General features: G+C 37.3%; 1 protein-coding gene across 5 annotated transcripts in view; it reads right to left on the reverse strand.

Moving 5' to 3' along the window:
• LOC131429962 (zinc finger CCCH domain-containing protein 13) overlaps window positions 1-20,616 on the reverse strand; it is a 370,899-nt gene that overhangs the window by 146,387 nt on the left and 203,896 nt on the right. For 4 of the 5 annotated variants that reach the window (XM_058594506.1, XM_058594507.1, XM_058594510.1 and 1 more), the window contains one exon: window positions 1,283-1,306. The exons of the other annotated variant lie outside the window; for it this stretch is intronic. The gene's annotated coding sequence lies outside the window, so the exon portion shown is untranslated. The remainder of the gene's footprint in view (window positions 1-1,282; window positions 1,307-20,616) is intronic. 5 annotated transcript variants of the gene reach the window in all.

Genomic DNA, 20,616 nt, shown 5'->3' on the forward strand with positions numbered 1-20,616 from the left:
TACACTCTTTAAAAGCTTGTTCCTGAATTAGAATTTAGTTCCTAATTCTTGGTTTTAAATTCCTAACCAGTGTTCTGGAACCAAATTCTGAAGCTGAATTCCAAAAATAAATTCTACAGCTGGAATTAAGTTCCGAACTCAGTTGGACCAGAATCCAGGCTCTAAATTTAGCTCCCGAATCCAGATCTAGTATTTATCAGGCTGAATGCGATTACTGATAATCTGAAAAGCAAATAAGAGCACGAAAGAATGTTTGAGAAAGGTCCTCACCACGACGACTACTGCCATCTAACACACAAGAAAAAATGTTCGATTTCGACCATGGTTTACCCTTTATACGTCCAGTTGAACATCGGGACTGATATGTGCATGAATACTGGAGATGGTCGGGGTTCGGGTTTGAAAGAAAAATTATTTTCGAGTTCGGATCGGGAACTAGATAAAGTTTTTTTTTTACTTTCGATCGGGTATGGATCAAGTTCGGGTTTAAGAAATTGCTTACCCAACCAACTGTTGTTGCGTTTAGTACAACTTGAGATATTCACGATTAAGTTCTACCCATTCATCCACAGGGGGAATTTTTAAAAGGTGCCCTATAGTAAAGTAAGACGTATTCACGTCAAAAGTAAGAAAAAAGCATGATGTTTAAAGAGATATTACTTGTTACTAAAGAGTAGAAATTTAATGTAATATCAAAATTCTGGATATTCAGTGACGATTACGAAATCCAGCTAAAACCGACCAATCCTACACTATCGGAAGATAAGATCCACCAGAGCTAAATAAAAATTGCAAGGAAAATCGAAATTCCTATAGAACTGATTTGATTGAACTTCGATAACTGTCATTGGACTGGGTTTTTTTTTGTGCATAAATCAACTCCGTTCCGAACAAGATTAAACAAACTCATTCAAAAATCATGACAATTCCTAGCAAGACTGCAACAAAGGGACGATATAAATATTTGACTACTGTAATTAAACAACACGTGCCATTCCAATTTGAATGAATGCATGGAAAATAGCCCTCTGACATTGAATAGAAGAAGAGTTATCTTCGTGTTGCATTGTATATTCACAGGAGAACGAAATTTTTTGCCCCCAAGGGATCTCCTACAGCCGCCAGCACAGAACTTATCTGGGACGAAACATCTATGTGTTTAAAGTGCATTTTTAATTGCACTGTAGGGTTTAGCTAGTCCAACGATTTTTCGATCAGGAGAGGTTTGTTGAATACCAGATAAATTTTCTACCTTTGGTCGGTTTAGTGAAATTTAACTTACCTAAAAATATGACTTAAATGAGACCTGCAATGAAATGAAACAGAGAAAAAAAAACATTAGAAAATGTTGGTTATTCATAGAAACAAATTAATTGAGTCAATGCTAGTTAACATCACAAACAAATGGACTGAGTCTACCGAATCGATAAATAGTTTGTTGGTTGATCAAACAAACTGAACTCATGTCGAAAGCACGCACTGCATTCTCTGTCCCTCTGGCAATTGGACCGATTTTTATCCCCAAACCGTTTTCTGCTGCATAATGCTCGGACTAATGCCAACTATTGATTCCCAGTATCCAGCCTCCGGCGGACCGAGGGGAGGCAAAACCGCAAGCCGATTAAAGTTTCTCCGCTTACGTTCCGAACTAAGCATCGGGTTTTGTAGGTACAGCTTCAAATTCAATCAGTCATATGGAAACGACGGAGGAGCAAATACAGTAGTTTCCAGCAGAGCCACGATTCATCTGGATAATTGGATTGGACTCGGGCAAGACAGGCGACAGGTCGAGCATACATCGTTCAGGCGAGGACAAACTTTCCTCCAGAAAACCGCTCGCCAGAGGAGAATAATTGCTTATTGATTTTCGCTTCCGTAGCACGAAATTTCGGGGCTGTTGTCGCTTGACTGACGATAGTTTTCCAAAAGCGAACAATGTGGTCTCTGATTGGGTAATACCGGAACGATCGGACACCGGCACCAGCAGTTCATAAATTTGCAATATCAAAACCATCTAAGCACCGGTCCAGCATTCAGTGCATTCAACGTTTGGCGCTGATGGCGCTGGTGGTGCTGGAGGTGGCGATGTCGAACGGAAGATTTCAGCATGAATTTTCACCCTCATCGGTGTCAGCCGAACCAGAAGCCGAGGTAAGGAAACTCAGACAAGCCGGCACCGGGCGTAATGTTTGCAGTGCCATTTTCTCGGCTGGACTGCAATCAAAAGTTTTTCTTCTCTGCTGGTGTACGGAGGCAAAAGAAGATAAAAAAAACGGGGTTAGACTTATTCTACAGAAAAGTGAAAAGCGACAATCGTAGAACTGAAATTTACACACCAGTGAATCGAATGAAGCGGGGAGGTTGCCGATGAGAAAGTTTTCACTCTTTGTACTCTTTGTTGGTAGCGAGGTAGCGCAAGGAGCTGAGACCGGTTTTCCTTTCTGTGGCGGTCCTGGAAATCATCTCGTTGGCGTGGACGACACTGAACCTATGATAAGCGGGCGAAATGGCTAACCATTTCCCTTCCCACCGATAATGGGATAGATGGATTTCGACTGCTACTTGACGTGCATTGAATAGTTTTTCTGACACAAGCAGTAGAATTGTGTAGATTTTGATTTCACTTGATGTCATATCATTATCTATACCGATGAATGATTGGTAAATGAGGATCTGCAGAGTGCCAGAATTTGTTCAACTAAAATTTCGATTCCAATTTCAATTTTGAAATAAGCCAAGCCAATCCGTTGAAATTAATTTATGTACTACCACACGGAAAAGCCAGCGATCGCAAAACAACTAAAATATTTGTTGTTTTTCTGATTTTGATGGGTAAAATTTGGTCCAACTAATCGACTGTTGTTTTAACTAATCTGTCATTTTTGATTTATCGTGCTGGCAGCTTAGCAACAAGTAATGAAACGTTTCAGTTGAGCAATGCCAAACACCCTGAGCGAACAATGAAACGTTTCAATGAGATGTCACTCGTGCAATTGAGCAAAGACACAATCCCAGCAAAGTTACTTGTATTCATGAAAGCAAAAAAATGTCTCAGTTGTTTCAACCAATTATTCAGCTATTTGAACTTAAGACGCCAATTGCAACAAATATTTTTTACTGTTAGCCTCTTCGGGGGGCAGCTAATCGTTCACTGCTTGATCAACGAAATTTTACCTAATTAACTGCTTACATCTTTATCACTAAACTCACAAAGGATATGGAAATGAACCAAAAGATTACAATTCTCAAAAGAGAACTCACCAGAAAAATGGTCACAGGGCATTAGGAAATTTTTCCTTCACTTGCAGAATGGCTCGCTGATAAACCTAATGCTACAGATACACTTTCAAGAAAATACAAATTTTACCACTTCACTTTAGCAGCAAATTTTTAAGCGTTAAACGGTTTTAATAACATTGACATGAACTGTCCTAGAATACATTACTCTCAGATGAAATTAAAACATTTATACTGTAAGAATATCTATTTAACACATGGAAAACTTGTTTTACAATTAACTGATATCTTCTTCTGCATACTTTCACTTACATAAAACGACCCCTACGTAACTAACATAAATGACGTTCATTTGCCATTGAAAATTTTCAATATGAAACGCTTCTGGTGAAATGAAGAGGTTTTTTGTTCTTCCTTTTGCTGTCTTCGTTCTCCGCCAAGTGACAGCATTTGAATACAACAATTTCGGTTACCTGAATGGTTATGTCAAAATCAACAGATATGTTAGTTAAATCAACAACATTTTAGTTGAAACAACCAGGGCGTGAAACAACAATTGCAATATTGTAATTTTGTGATCTGCTGGTTCTCCGTGCAACAGCACTGGAAAAAGTCGGTGCCAATTTTTTTCAATTTTCTTTCCGATGAGACTTTTTTGGTGGTAAACGAGAAATAAGCACAGGCTGTTGTTTCGAGTCAAATTTTTTTTTGCTGTTGGAACCTAATCGTTTATGGCAGCTATTCTGTTTCGATTTTGAATGGGAGATTTGCACACGTTCGCATCGGAATGGCTTTTGCTGATGTTACTCGATAAAATTCGTTGCTGTTAATTTTCACGAGTAACTAAAAATCACTGCTTTTTCAAGGTAAAAATTCATTTTATTTCGTCGCAACCCTTTTTTCTAAGGGGCTTTCACATTACTATACAGCGGAGATTGTTGAGCTACTTAAACTTTGATATAAATCTCAACCACCTCTAGGTATCCAATCTTACTTTATCCAAAATAAACCAAAAATTCACAAACCTGGTAATAAAACAGGAATACTATTTCTACGATTTGTTTTAGTCTTGTTAAGACGTAGAGCCGTCTTGAGCTAGTTTTAAATTTGATTATTATCTCACCGGGAAAATCTTGAAAATGTTACCGCAGGGGCGGGACTCGAACCCGTAGCTAGCCCTAACCGGGAAAATTGTGTCGCCAATTAAACTGCCCTGAATGATGCGGTGTGTATTTGGTTCCTTTTGAGTGTGTTTCGAAAAGCAAAAGTAAAGCAAATGATGCTTGGTTCTTCTGGTCAATTGGGCTGTCTCTTGATGTGTTTGCATATGAAGAGTAGATTAATTGGCAATACAATTTTCCCGGTTAGGAGCAAGCAACGGGTTCGAGTCCCGTCTCTGAGGTAACATTTTCGCGGTTTATATACTGATCAAATTTAAAACTATTTCTTCCGCTTAGGCTCCCACTCAGAAAATCTCCAAATGACTGGCTGAAGAATTTAAATCTGTGCCATCAATTTTTTTACCAAATCAATATGCAATACACAACAGATCGCTACACAACTTCAGAACTTGGGTACTATCAACGATTATGAAAAAATGGTTTACAATACCATTCATTTGCATCTAATTATGTGAAAATCGGTCCCACCGTTTATGAGAACTTCAAATGATTTCCGGTTTTAAGAACTTTTTTCGGTATACCCGGCTAGTTGATATTGAAATTTTTGTTTATATCAATCAGCTATTCCGAACCCGGAAATGGTCTGAAACTATTATATGAGTGGGTTCCGGATATTCGTTTCACATGATTGTGACGGGATTTGAGTTTTCTGTTCATTGCTAATCTATATAATTATAATCTAATTCTGAGAAATAACCGTAATGCATTTTTGAGTTGACCTTGGAAACTTGCAAATGTATAAAGCAATGAATGCTTTTCCAATGAAATCCTTGTACATCGTCTTGTACAACAAATGAAAAAATTTTCAGAAAAATCATAAATTATAGTTCATTCGTTTACTTCCAAAATGTAGGCTAAACATACTTCAAATACTATCTGTGTCGTTATGGTATGAAATTTAGGTCGTCATTGTAACCTGTTTTAATCCACCTAGTGGTGTAATGATGCCTTTTCTATGTGATTCATTTTCATTCGTCTATATATTACAGCAAAAATTCATAAAAGTACTACCATTTAAAAAGGTTAGGAAAACATTTTCGAAGACTTCTGTTGCATCTATTACATTGATTTACTGCATCTCAATTTAAGTTAGTGAAAATCTATTCGATCGTATGTGAGAAAGTGAAGTGAGCTCAATTTCATCACATTTGATTACTTTTGTCGGTACTTCTGGAACCGAAAACTGGATATGGGCTTAGTGACAATCGGTCCATTCAACCACAAACTAATATGATCTAAAAAAAATTATGATTCTCTATGACTATGATCTGCAAAGCAGATAAATTTATAGTTTATTTAAAGAATTATGTACAGAATATTCTTGAATCTGACATTTTTACACAAAGCACCCGACCTCCGAAACCAGGGGTTGGATCCCAACGAAAATTGGGATATTCCTATGGCATCTTAAGACTATTCAGTTGAATCAAAGACGGTGGAAATAGATTCCGCTATCGCCGAAAAAAGTGAGCGGCATTATTTTTACATTTTTGATGCATATCACCCTATAATTCCGGAACACGATGTCAGATCTAAATGAAATTCCTTTTTTTTACCTTTTTTACCTTTTTTATATATATAAAAAATAGGTATAGAATTCGCTCAAACTTTCGAAAATTTTTCCGAGGCCCGGAGGGCCGAATGACATATACCAATCGATTCAGCTCAACGAACTGAGCAAATGTCTGTGTGTGTGTGTGTGTGTGTGTATGTGTGTGTGTCTGTATGTGTGTTGTCAACTAAGAGGTCGAGATCTCAGAGATGGCTGGACCGATTTTGATCAAACTAGTCGCAAATGAAAGGTCTCCCCGTCACCCAAAACGCTATTGAATGGTTTTGAGATCGGATGTTTACTTCTTGAGTTATACGGAGTTTTATGTCAAAATTTTCAGTTTTTTGACAGTATCTGTCACAATTGACCTTGAAAACAGAATATGTTTTTAGACTTAGATTCCGCACGGTAATAGCTATCCAACAAGCCATAGTTTGTTAAAATCCGTCCATTTTTAACGGAGATATCAATATTTTTGTGTAAACGACTTTTCCCCTTATTCCAGCAGTAGAAGTTTTGAGCACTGTATGACAAAGAAATGCTTGGGAGCAACGGAAAACACGATTTTTATACTGCGACATACAATTGTTTCTAAGTGCCCAAAAGACTGTGTACAGCATCCTTTTTCATGACAATTTGCCTTGAACCGATTTTAGCAAGGTTCGTTTTTGGCAACATAATCGTTCGAATATGGCATTTATAAACCAGATGATATCACCATTTTCGAGTTGAAAGTAATTCCATAATTATATTGATTTGAACTACTTACAGCAATAAAAGCTGGAAGAACATAACTTCCATATACCATACGACTCAGTTCGTCGAGATCAGCAAATGCGTGTGTGACAAATAATTTCACTCAATTTTTTCGGAGATGGCTAAACCGTTTTCTACAAACTCAGATTCATATGAAAAGTCGTGTGCTTCCAAACAAGGCTCCTGAATTATGTTTGGCTCCGACCTCTGGTTCCGGAACTACAGGATGATACATAAAACGAAATTAAAACTGTGTAACTCATTTTTCTCGTAGACGGGTGAACCGATCTAAGATTCAAATGAAATCTAAGAATCATCTATGATTCAAATGAAAGGTCTTAAAATCCTATAAAAATTAGTCAGATCCGATTTCTGGTTTAGGAGATACAGGGTGATTAGTATAAAAATGTTCATTTCACATAAATTAATCAGGTTTATCGGGTTTGCAAATTTGGATAGTCGATTACCAAATAAATTTATTTCAGTTTAAGCGGTTTTTTTTTGGATTCGGAATGTACCCCCAAATTTTAATTCGCACTACAATTTCTCAAAGATGTCTACACACTCCTCAGGTGAATTTATCTGATTTCGGCTACACCGATCTTAGAACTCCGGTTCCAGTATCGAATCGTTTCTCAAAGCTTAATCATTTTTTTCAAAATGGCCAAATCGAACTTCAAAACAAAAATTCAAATTTATGGACTTATGGTCCCATACAAAATTGGTGAATTTTATCCGATTCTGGAATTACAGATTCTAGAATTACAGAATTACAGAATTACAGAATGTCACACGTTAAGATTGAAATTCGATACGATTTGCAGATTCGAAATTACAGGGTAATGAGTGATTAAAATCTCAATTTGCCGTTTGAAACGACGATAATTAAAATAATGTCATGAGAACTAAAATACCTAAGAATATCCATGCGAAAAAACACATGTGGATTGATAAAAAAAGGTATCATCTCATTGCTAGGTGAGATTAATCTGGTTTTTTAATCTAGGCTTGTGAAAATCGGTTCAGCCATATCTGAGAAAATAGAGTGACATTATTTGTAACACACACACATAGACACAGAGAGAGAGAGAGAGAGAGAGTTGATGTTCTCTACGAACAGAGTTAAATAGTACATGAAAAAAGTCGGTTTTCACAGTGATTGTGTAGCTTTTCTATATGAGAAGGGCAAAAAGTACTCTACAAACTTGAAAGTGTAAATAAAAGTGAGTGGAGCATTAGTATGCAATTTAAGATAGCGCTACATTTAACATGCGACTAAACTACTAGGTGTGCAGATTTTAGACGATGTTGTAGTTAGAATTATCAACCAGATGAGTTTGCTCAGTGTGTTTTTTAATCAAAACGACGGGTGGATAATGTCATTTTTATTTTCATTCTGCGGCAGCTGATGAGGCAATTTGAGTGCAAGTCAGTCTAATGCCGATGGTAGGACAGGTAAAGGCGGGCTAGTCTATGCGGACCACACGATCGTTATGGGTTGGAGTAGGAACGAGACGTTATAGAAAAGTAGTAGTGGTGTAACGTCCTTGTCTTATCTTACCAAACTTCAACTTCGTGTTTTGATTTTGTCACTAAACATCTAAAAAGTTCGAATTGTATCCGCTTCGGTCTTGGCCCTGCTCTCCTATATCGTCTTTCATGTCTGAGGCGGTACAAACGATTATTGCCTAAGCGTTTTCAGATTAATCAAAAAGAATGTTGTCTGACACTTTCCTAAAACTTTTATCCTAATCTACTCTAATTGTTCCTTTCTGAGTCCATATTAGGCAAGAAAATTAGGTAACAACTAGCGGACCCCTGCACACTTCGTAGCACAATAATATTAGATTAGATGTAGAAAATCGAAACTAATTATCAATTTTAATGATTATTGAAGAAAAATATCATTAAAATGCTCTATGATAGTAGTCCCAACCTTTTTATATCGCGGACAACAGGACAAAATACATATATAAAGACGATGGTTTGCCGAAACGCAAACAGGCAGCGTACAATTTACCATCCAAAAAAACTCTAAATTCACGCTACAGACTAATAACGATTATTGACGGTAATAGAAAAGTTAAACGGATGAGAAAATGACGTTCGAATTGAATTGGCATAGCAGTGGGCATCGTTGGAATGTGTGGAATGAAAACTTTTTCTTCTTCTAATTTGCCATTCAAAATTGTTGTCTCGACAACATTTGCGATTAACTTTTGAACTTTAAATTTTTTTTCTGTACTTGTTACTCTATTGTCTGCACTTTATTTTGTACTTTGTGTGCTTGTTTCTGTAATTTGTGTGTTTTTTCTGTACTTTCTATGCTTGTTTCAGAATTTGTTCCTGTACTGTAGCCTAAAACCTAAACCTGCTCCAGTATTTGCTGTATTTGGTCCTGTAACTTTTTCTGTACTCAATTGTGCCAGTACTTCCTCTACTTGTTTCCCTCATTTCTGTTCTTGGTTTTGTACTTTCTGCACTTGTTCCTGTACCTTCTTTATTTTTTCCTGAACTTAGCTTCTGTACTTGTTCCTTTTATTTCTGTACCTGTAGCTGTGCCTGTGAATTTCTCACAGCTCAAAAATTATATTTGGATGGAAATTATTTCGAATACTTTTAAATTAGAATAATCGAACGACCCTCATGATTGCTCGAGATTAGTGAAGTAGAATGATAGAGTGTTCTGTAAAAATGAATCATCTGACAATTGTTTTTGATTCGATCTCAACATTTTTCCCCAATACAGGTACACACGTACACAGCAGCTTTTACCTTTTCTTTAAAGTCCCTAATGATTCAATCAAAATACAACAAAATCAGTTTGACGGTTTATGAGCAAGAGAGTGAATCATTCGAATAGGTAAAACATGTCGATGAGTTCCCAAATCTCGGTTCAATCGATGTAATTTAAAAACAGAAGGCAAATGGGATGGTTCGAGTACATTGGACGAAACTGTTCATAGTTACTCGAATGCAAATAATTTGAAATTTCGGAATACTCTGGGTTGATATAAATCGAATCGCGTTTGGGCCAATTGAAAACGTTTGGACTCAAATAAATAACCGAACTTGCAGTTTGAAGCAATTGACGAAATTTTCGAGAAAAATTTACACAAAATCCCGTCCAAAAATCCTTCAGGTATAGCACGGGAAATATCCTTCTAATTCGGATAGAATCGTTCCAAAAAGTAGAGAGCCGAACAGTTTTTGTGTTTGAGTTAACGGTCCTTATTTGAAGTGGCAGCTGAGGTGTGCTGGTCCTGTTGTCTCAGTGCATTGTGAAAGCAATAATTATATCTATCAAGAAGATACAATTCACATTTCTGGAATTTTAGGAAAACAACGAATTATAGAAAAAGGAAAATCACTTTCTTTTCGTATAGTTGTTTTATAATTTGACCCTTACTTAATTGAACATGTGGTTCGAAATAAAGAAACACGTGAATCAAGTAGGCTCAGTGAAACTTTTGCACAAATCAGCTCGTTTGGTGCCAAACGGTTTGATTAATAATCTAGTATTCATATTTTGCTCTACAGTCAGCTAGCATTGCATAACTCGATACGCGCCAAACAATTATCGGAGATCTAACATGCATTGAATGGAAAATTTCCAATTCCAAACGAATCAATTTTCTAGTTTTTCTCTACTTTTCAGAAGGATTTTCCTCATGTACTATAGCCTAAAACCTCCGCATAAACGTCACCTTTCAAACAAAAAAAATCATTTGAAGATCGTCCCACGCATACCAGAGAACATTAGCAACACACACTTTTTTCGCTATTATTTTATATATATAGATATAGATATATGTAAAAGAGTAAATGAGATTATAATGAGAAAAAAGCTAAGGTTCTACTTAAAATCTCAGGAAAACAGTCACCTTTGAAAAACGCAAAAGCAGTTTCCTCCGTTACTGCTTGATGAATCATCAAGAAAAAAACATCAGTTAGTCTAGAAAACTGTTCCAAACAAACAGATATTTGTCTTCTGGATTTTCATGCGACTACAGCGAAGAAATCCGATCTCGCGCTTCGCAACAATGGCCGCTATAAGAACGAAAAAGGGGATACTACTAGGCAATTATACTACTCACATTATTCATTGGATTTTTCATGCATTCGAAAAAAACAATACTGTTCATTCATGACACTGTAGATGAAACGATGACGACGACCGACAATTTCAATTTATAACGCAAAATATTAGTATTTTTGGATTTTCAGGGGGTTTTTGGGAGTGTCAAAACATATTTAGTAAGTTTATCGGATATATATATATATATATATATATATATATATATATATATATATATATATATATATATATATATATATATATATATATATATATATATATATATATATATATAAATATATATATATATATATATATATATATATATATGTATATATATATATATATATATATATATATATATATATATATATATATATATATATATATCAATGTATGTCATAAGTTTAAAATAAGAGGATAATTTTTTTTCTTATAACCTGTTCGGTTTTGGCTGTTTGAATTTGGAAACTCTAAATTCATAGGAATATTGAAAAACGAAACATTTTTATTTAATATATGTTTTAAGGCACATTTATTTAATAATATAAGTTTTAAGGCACATTGCTTAAGCTCTAAGATGCCGAGTGCAATGTTGTAGTGTATTGTTATGAATAGCCAAATTTTCACTACTCGTATTGTCTATGGGAACTACCATGTATCTGAGTATTGAAGAGTTTTTAAGATAGAAGTACAGATGATCAGTCGACCATAACAAGTATCACAATCAGAATTAACATCTCTAGCTTATGAACCGAATGAGCCGGATACAGCTCATGTCAAAGATTTTGATCTGTAACAAAGAATGAACAATTTCGCAATAGACGAGAAAATGAATTATAACAGCATTTTGGTTATAAATTCAAAATTCAAAATTCAAAATGCTTCTGGTTTATAACCCTACATGGTTAGTGGCTGTTCTATTAGCGAACAAAACGTGTCGTAAGCCCAATGCACTCAGTCACTGAAAATATTCCGTGTTTCTATGTGTCGGTTTTGCATGATATGCTTTGTGCGATGATTCGTTCATTTCATGTGTTTAGAATTTTACGCGACTGATTTTGGCACTGAATTCTATCTTAATACTCGTTCACACCAAACGTTTTGGAAAACTTTAACTTTGAGGTACTTTTGGATATCTAATACTACTGAAAACTTTATCATAAATTGCTGAACATATTTCTGATGGTATGGAAAAAAATTATGTTGCTGCCTTAAATACAACAAAACGTATTTACGATTAAGTTCTACCCATCCTTGTACAGGGTAAATTTTGGAAAGGCACCCCATTGTGTTCACGACAAAAAAATTATTTTATTTCAGATTTTGAAAAGGTCTTCAAAGGTGCGGTATTTAGAAATACGTGATTTTTCATAAATAACCCACCCGATTGTCGCTCAGAATGGTTCGGCGGAACATAACAATTTTTCGTGATATTATACCATATAATTTGAGCGTTATCTCGATATACTATTTTGAATGTAACTGTAATTTTTTTTTTTATCTTTGGTTAGTGTCTAACTGTGTGTACATTATGTTTAAACGTGAAAGCGATGCAATTGCATTCGCTTCGGTTAACAACGAGGTGCACAGTGTTGAGTGTGATAACATTAAATACAAAATTCCTGTGCACATGGTGGACAATGCCATACAAGTACGCGTACATGACCTTCCCCCGCAGGCCACCGATCAGTCCGTTCTGGAAATCATGTCGCAATACGGTAAAGTTCTTTCCATCGAAAGAGAAGTATGGCGGAATTTTTTTCCCGGCATCCGGAATGGCGTGCGAGTAGTACGTATGCAACTACGTAAGGCAATTCCATCTTACATCATTTGTGGTCAAGGTGGGACACATCCGTGAAAAACGCTGATTACCTATGAAAATCAGCTAGTTACATGTCAGTTTTGTGAACAACCTGCACACTAGGTAAACCTTGCACTGAAACTGCGAAAAGAACATCTTCAACCAAAGACAAGGTCAACCGTGAACAACGAAAACTAGTGAGCGTAGTACTCCTGTTTTACCATCAAACCAACCAACAACTGCAACCAATGTACAACAAGGCGCTCCTACAGCAACTAGCAACGAGTTCAAGACTGCGAACAACAAGGAAAACGAAAAGAAGACGGAAATCAACAACAAAACCACCAATGCGGCAATGGAGGACGAGACGAGCCACGAACAAAGTGCCCCTCATCCCTCGCAGGAGGGAAAAAGAACCTCTTCTCCTCCTTGAAAAAGAGTGACAACGAGATCCACTTCAAAAAATTCTTTATTTAAAAATTCGGCTAATTCGGCCACGTAAAGCTTGTACGCAAATAGGCCTGAATAAAAATATCTATAAAAAAACATTGGCTCACAATCGAATTGTATCATGAAAAATTTGATACAACACGCCCGTTCTCCTTTCCATCAGAATCCACATGAAAACAATAATACATCACAAAACAATCTGAATGAACATCGTTCAGAAGGTATCAGTAATTTGCTCACAAGTTTTTGTTATGTTACTTTGCTCCACAAAAATCCATCTCATTCAACACTGCAGTGTAGGGCAAATCCTGATCAGAAAAAGTTAATTTCATTATCACTAGTGGAAACATCAGTTCAAGAGATTTTCTAAAAACACCCCGGTGACACTTCCAAGATTTTTATTTCTGAAAGAAGCACACACAAACTAGCATGAGGTTTGTTTGTAAAAGTAACAGGAGCGCAATATTTTGCATGTGTCGAACACACAGCAGACGCAGCGTTTGAATGGTGCGCTTGAATTGTTGTTGCGATAACTTGCGCTTCTGTTACTTCGGCGCATGATATTCAAGGTGAATGGTGCAATACTTTTCTATCAGCTGCATAACAAGCTTTATGTTTAATTTTATATTATTGTTTTTGGAACCATAATAACTATTATTAATCACAGCACTTTCTGCTTATATATCGACCCGGGTTGGCGGTTCAATGCATACGACACTGGCCTTACAAGCCAGTTGTCAAATGTTCGAGCCCAGACCTGGAAAGGTTCATAGTGTCAGTAGGATCGTAGTACTAGCCATACAATGGTTCTGTACGCTATGAATCGGCTGCGAAATCTGTTGAAACAGAAAGGCCAAATTCCACAAAAAGAATGTAATGCCAAGACGTTTTACTTTCTGCTTATATTAACGATATTACTTCACCACCACGGCATTGCTGAATAAAATTTGAATACATCATCACTATTGATGCTCTTATCAACAGAGCATCAAATTGGAAAAACTTAGCATTTTAGTCTTTCTCTATAGAAAGGTATTAGAATAATACTTTGGTTCCGGAGATATGATAGTATGAGTGACGTAACCGACAAAACGCGTTGTATTTTTACCGCGAAAGTTTCTCGGAGATGACCAAACAGATTTTAACAAGCTTAGGCCCGTTTGAAAGCTATTGTTAGGCCATTAATCAAGTTCGAATATCAAATGGCTGTGACTTTTGGTTCCGGAGATATAATGTTATAAGTGACGTAACCGACAAAACACGTTGTTTTTTTATCGCTCTAATGTATATAAGGGTGCCAATATTTTGGGATTACCTCCAATTTCGTAAAGCGCTATTGTTCAAGTTTAAGCACCTCGAAAAAAGTCCTCATGCAAAATTTGAGTTAAATCGGACATGGGTAAGGGGTACTGCCCAGCGTTAAGTTTGAAAATTTTCGATCTTGAAATAGCACCATTCCGAAATCGAAAAATTGTTTTGATGGCAAAAATCTTAAAATTGCATGAAACGTCGAGATTTAGTTCTACCTCAAAAAAATTTTTTTTTTGAAAAAATCGACTTTCTGGGACTTTGATTTTGATATTTTTTTCTAAGTCCCAGAAAGTCGGTTTTCAAAAACAAATTTTTTTTTCGAGATGACACTAAATCTCGTCGTTTTATGCGTTTTATTTTTCGATTTCGGAAATTTCGTATCATTGAGGAAAATGTTCGCTAGTGAATTTTTCACAAATGAATATTTTCATGTGAGATTAGTTACAACGAGAATCGCGTTTGCAAAAAATCAGTAGTGAATTTTTCTTCAGTGAGTTTTCTGATCGATTATGGTTTTATGTCTGAATATCTCTCTGAACATTTCAGTCGCGATTTTCGATTCCCAACACTGATCTACAGTATTGTATAGTACACGAACCACCAATAAACCGCCAAAGATGAAACACTGTCATGGCATAGTTTCGTTAAATGCTTTTAAAATTCACCATCACAAAATCAAACACGTTCAGCATGTACATCTGTAAACTGTAATTCTCATAGGAATGCCATTGTAATTTCGTTTCCCACCGATAATGATTCAGTCGCAGCTGGCGTCGGTGATGTCATCTTCGATCTTCCTTCAAGTTAAAGCACCATCACGGTTCGAGAACCCAATCATCAGCATCCGCTTGGGGGTGCTGGTGGCGGTTGTACTTTGAAAACATGCAAATCAACCGGTTTCGACTGTCGAGCGCTCGCAGGTGGTGATGATGATGATGATCGCGGTGATGGAGGTTGTGTTTGTTGCAAGATCGAAGTGTCGTGCACACTCCACTACCAGCCACAGTAACTCCTACATGGGTTTATTGAATAATACACAAGAGTCATTGCAAATAATAGCAATCCGGTGGATGATCGTCTTCTCCCATCAACGGCGGCTCGTCTGAGAAGCATGACATCGCTCAACGATCAAGATTATATACATGAACTTTCGCTTTTTTTTCGACGTAATTTTCCGAGTAGCTGATGAGTTACATGCCGGTGGGTAATCATGCTGCGTTGCGTTAATCGATGGATTAATTATTAACGATCCCAGGGCCAGCTGTTCGGGACGACGCTCCGAAGGGTTTCCCGCGTCGGTGTCGGTCTAATGGAACTGGTTTGAGACTTCACTTATCACGAAATGCAATTTGGTTTGTACTTCATAATTGATTGTACTGGTCGTCGGTGATTATAGTATGTGGGATTACTAAGGACCGGTATTTTCCTCTCAATAATAATGTTTATGTTGAAGTATGCTGTTTTGTGGAGGATGGTAATTAAGCACACGATAGGTAGGGGAAGCCTCGGATCAATTGGCTTGTTTGCACTAATGTTCACCGAACTAGAAAACCTGTATAGCAGTCAACGACTACGGATAGGAAAAAAATATTATAAAACTAAACCAGAAAGGGTATTGGACCTTATTTCTTTAATTCGACAAGCACTCTGCATAGCAAAAACTATCGATTTCTGTGATTTTTTTTCTGTGATTCTCATAACTCCCCACGATGATGGCGGAAGGACGACGTTTGGTCACTACACCGACTGATGGCCATTGACCGCGCGAAGCAGGGCATGCAAACGAGCCGATCTAATCTAATTAAACGGCGAAGCGGCTCAACAGATAAAGATCCGATTGTTGGCATTGATTTACGGTGGATTAGATAGACACCTTTCAAAGAGATCCTTCGCAATCAATCGAAACGCTACGCTTAAAGCCGAGGTTGGATTAGTAGGAAGGTCGTAGCACCTGTAAAGCTCAGGTGTCCGAGACAGCCGTGCACCGTAAGCGGATCCGATGACGATAATAATGATGTTGTTGTTGTTGTAGGATGGGTGAAGACGGACAGGAAGAAACCAACGCGTTGGGGAGGGGTTCACGGGAAGAAAAAGAAAGTGAGTACATGATGAATATGATCGTATCAGACTTCGATCTATGTAATGTGGATGCGAGAAAGGTACGATGTTTACATCATAATAAATCTGTCGTTAGCGAACAGCTTTTCCTTCGTCGCTCACCATCGGGCTCGCGGGCAGTCGTGTGATTTTATTGAAAGGAAACTGAAAGTACCAACGAAGGTGTCGAAAAGATGATTGATGATTGTGCATTAATCTATCCGAAACAAGTTTTTATGATCTTTGATACCGCCAACAGGTGAAGGATTCACCTCTAGTTGAGTACTCGATCAACAGTAATTTACATTCGAATTCATAATTGAAAATTAGTGTAACGAATTATATTTAAAAAAAGTAAAAACCGTCATATTTAGATATGAGCAAACTCAGGTGAGCAATTACTATTGAATTAGAATTACGTAAGCTACTAGCCATCGATTGAGTTATGATTTTTTAGTTCCACATTATTCAACTTCTTAATATTTTTCTTTACGTTTCGTCTTAGACTCCTCAGTGCAGAGCAGTTCAAATTGAACTGCTTAGTGCAAACTTAAACAGTTTGAACTGCTCTGCACTGACGAGTCCAAGACGAAACGTAAAGAAAAGTGAAAACGATTATGTGCCCAAAGCACAAACTTAGGATAACCGCTAAATGAACTTCTTCATATTTTCCATACAACTAACACTACAACTTCCAGCTGGCAGGTACTGGGTTGATCGGTCCTTAGAAACGCACAAAATGTGTTTTTAATTTAATTTTTTCCATCAAAAGTAGTCCCGTTTTTCAGGGCCGGTAAAACATGGTGGTGGCCTAGGTGGGTAATTTTTGGTACCGGGAGGAACGACTCACTTTTTTAAGGTATTCCTTAACAAACGGGCTGATAGGTCCCGGGCCTAACAAAGAGAACACGATTTTTTGGTTCAAATTTGACGTTATTCATCAACGTAATCTCGATCAAGAGCAACGCAATCGTTCCAGCGCCGCTCTAACATTTCAATACCACTTTTGTAAAACGATTTATCACTTGCCTCAAACTAGCCTTAGTATCAGCGAAAGCCTTTTCATTCGTGACAAATTTCTTACCGTTGAGCATTTTTTCAGGTCTTCGAACAGCCAGTAGTCGTTGGGAGCCAAATCTGGCGAATACGGTGGATGTGGGAGCAATTCTAAGTTCAATTTATGTAGTTTTGCCATGTTTTTGATTGACTTGTGACACGGTGCGTTGTCTTGATGAAACTAATTTTTTTTCTCTACCATATGCGGTCGTTCAAATGCAATTTCAGCCTTCAAACATTCCAATAACGCTATATAATATTCACTGTTAATGGTATTCCCTTTCTCAAGATAGTCGATAAATAACAGATCAGCTGAAAAGTTCGTATCGTTTCTATGAGAGGGCGCCACTAGATTTAAATCCATACCATTTTCAGTTAGTACCAACCTTCAAAAGATACGTGTATAAATTTGACAGCTGTCTGATTATTAGTTTGTGAGATATTGCATTTTGAGTGAAGCTACTTTTGTTGTTGTGAAAAAAAATGAAAAAAAGGAATTTCGTGTGTTGATGAAACACTACTTTTTGATGAAAAAAAGTGCCGCCGATACCAAAAAAATGGCCTCGATGAGTGTTATCCAGACTCTGCACCGGGCGAAGCAACAATTCGTAAGTGGTTTGGAAAATTTCGTACTGGTCATATGAGCACCGAAGACGATGAACGCAGTGGACGTCCAAAAGAGGCTGTTACCGATGAAAACGTGAAAAAATCGACAAAATGATTTTCAATGACCGTAAAGTGAAGTTGATCGAGATAGCTGACACCCTAAAGATATCAAAGGAACGTGTTGGACATATTATGCACGAATATTTGGATATGAGAAAGCTTTGTGCAAAATGGGTGCCGCGTGAGCTCACAATCGATCAAAAACAACAACGAAAAACCTTGCTGAAATTGAACGAATTGGGATTCGAATTGCTCCCTCATCCACCGTATTCTCCAGATTTGGCCCCCAGTGATTTTTTCCTGTTCTCAGACCTCAAGAGAATGCTCGCTGGTAAAAAATTTAGAAGCAATGAAGAGGTAATCGCTGAAACTGAGGCCTATTTTGAGGCAAAGGACAAATCGTACTACAAAAATGGTATCGAAAAGTTGGAAGATCGTTATAATCGCTGTATCGCCTCTGATGGCAATTATGTTGAATAATAAACACGAATTTTGGCAAAAAAATGTGTGTTTCTATTAAACGATACGAACTTTTCAGCCGAACTGCTATTACACCTTTCCAGCCGATTGTTGTGCTTTCGGGTGCTTTGGACGAGGTTTGATTCCGGAGTGAAGTGGTGAATCCATGTTTCATCGATTGTCACATATCCGCGCAAAAATTCCGGTTTGCACCGTTTAAACATGGCCAAACATTGCCTCAGAATCATTAACACGTTCTCGTTTTTGGTCAACAGTGAGCAAACGCGGCACCCACTTCGAACAGAGCTTTCTCATAGTCAAATGGTCATGCAATATAAAGCCAGCACATTCTTTTGATATCTTTACGATGTCAGCCAATTCAAGCAACTTCACTTTTCGATCAATCAAAACGATTTTGTGAATTTTTTTTTAGATTTCTGGTGGTCTCATTCGGACGCCATCTGCGTTCTGCATCATCGGTGTCTCTACAATCACGTTTGAAGTCAGCGAACCAACGTTTTATTGTTGTTTTTGATGGAGAACTTTTGAATCCACTCAAACGGCATTTTTTCCCATCAAGAAGCAGTGTAAAATTAAAATACAAAATTTTTTTGATCCATTGTTCTGAAAATAATAAAAGTAACGTCACTCTTAGCACAACAACTCACTAGCGCCAACTATGTGTTAGGCCAGGGACTTTTCAGCCCATATGATAATTCTTATGAAAATGATATCATTTAAAACAAATTGCGCATTTGTATCGAAAATTAGGGCAGTAGTCTTTTATGTCTTTAATTCTTGGATAATGTCGGTAACCCTGACCGTTTAGTTTGTTTGTATTGATGGTGGAAGGTGCGGAACTCGTTCATCCAGTATTCCATTATCGAGGTCATCCTGCATTTCCTCGAATATCAAGAAACAGCCGATTCTCGAACAAAATGTGTCTCGTGCGAATTGAACGGAGCACAAAATACATGAACAGTTCGTCCACTGATGTACATAACACATGGTTCAAAAAAGTTCGGGAGACCGAGAGATGACATTTGTAATGTCAAACTAAGCTCATTTTTCGAAAGTACCAACTTTCAGATGACATGTGTTAAATTCTAACGTCAATCGCTCCACAAACACTAAACATACCGGTATGAAAAAAAAACCGGAAATAATGAATTCCGTATATTGATAAAACATTGTCGTATGTTCGAGCCCCGACCTGAAAGGATTCGTAGTGTCAATAGGATCGTAGCACCAGTAATGCAATGGTTCTGTACACTGTGAATCGGCTGCGAAATCTGTTGAAACAGAAGGTCAAATTCCACTACAGGAATTTAATACCAAGGGTTTGCTTTGTATTGATGGTATTCTGATTTAAAATGTGATCAAATGAAGTTTTGATAACCGTGATGGATGAACGCGAAATCAAAGTTCGTGAGACTAGATGTGCTGAGATGATTAGCACATCAACTGGAAGTACTTTTACGATGTTACGCGAAAATTTGGGTGGTGTGGAAAAGGTCTTTTCCGAATGGGTGTCTAGTTCACTCACAATCAGCGCATCAACGATCCAGAGAGTTGTTCGTCACTATTTAGTCGCTATAGAAAGCATTTCTTGCGTTGGTATAGAACAGTGGACGAATCATGGATCCACAATTTTTCTCCGGTGTCATATTGGCATCCAGAAGAGGAGATTAGCCACCCGAAAACGCAACAGGTAGCTGGAACAATCATGGCGTAAGTTTTTAGATGCTCGAGGTATAATTAACATCGACTACCGTGAAAAGGAAATTACCATCAAACGTGATTATTAACTTGAGTTATTGATGCGTTTGAAGTGTTGAATCGAAAGGGCCCTCATACGAAAAAGAAAATTGAACGCATAAGACTACGATCTGGTTCTTTTCAACCATGTTCTCAATAACCTTACCCCCAGTGACTACCGGTCCTTTGCTGATCTGAATAAGATACTCCA

The sequence above is a fragment of the Malaya genurostris genome, chromosome 2, assembly GCF_030247185.1.
Source record: "Malaya genurostris strain Urasoe2022 chromosome 2, Malgen_1.1, whole genome shotgun sequence".
Lineage (NCBI taxonomy): Eukaryota > Metazoa > Arthropoda > Insecta > Diptera > Culicidae > Malaya > Malaya genurostris.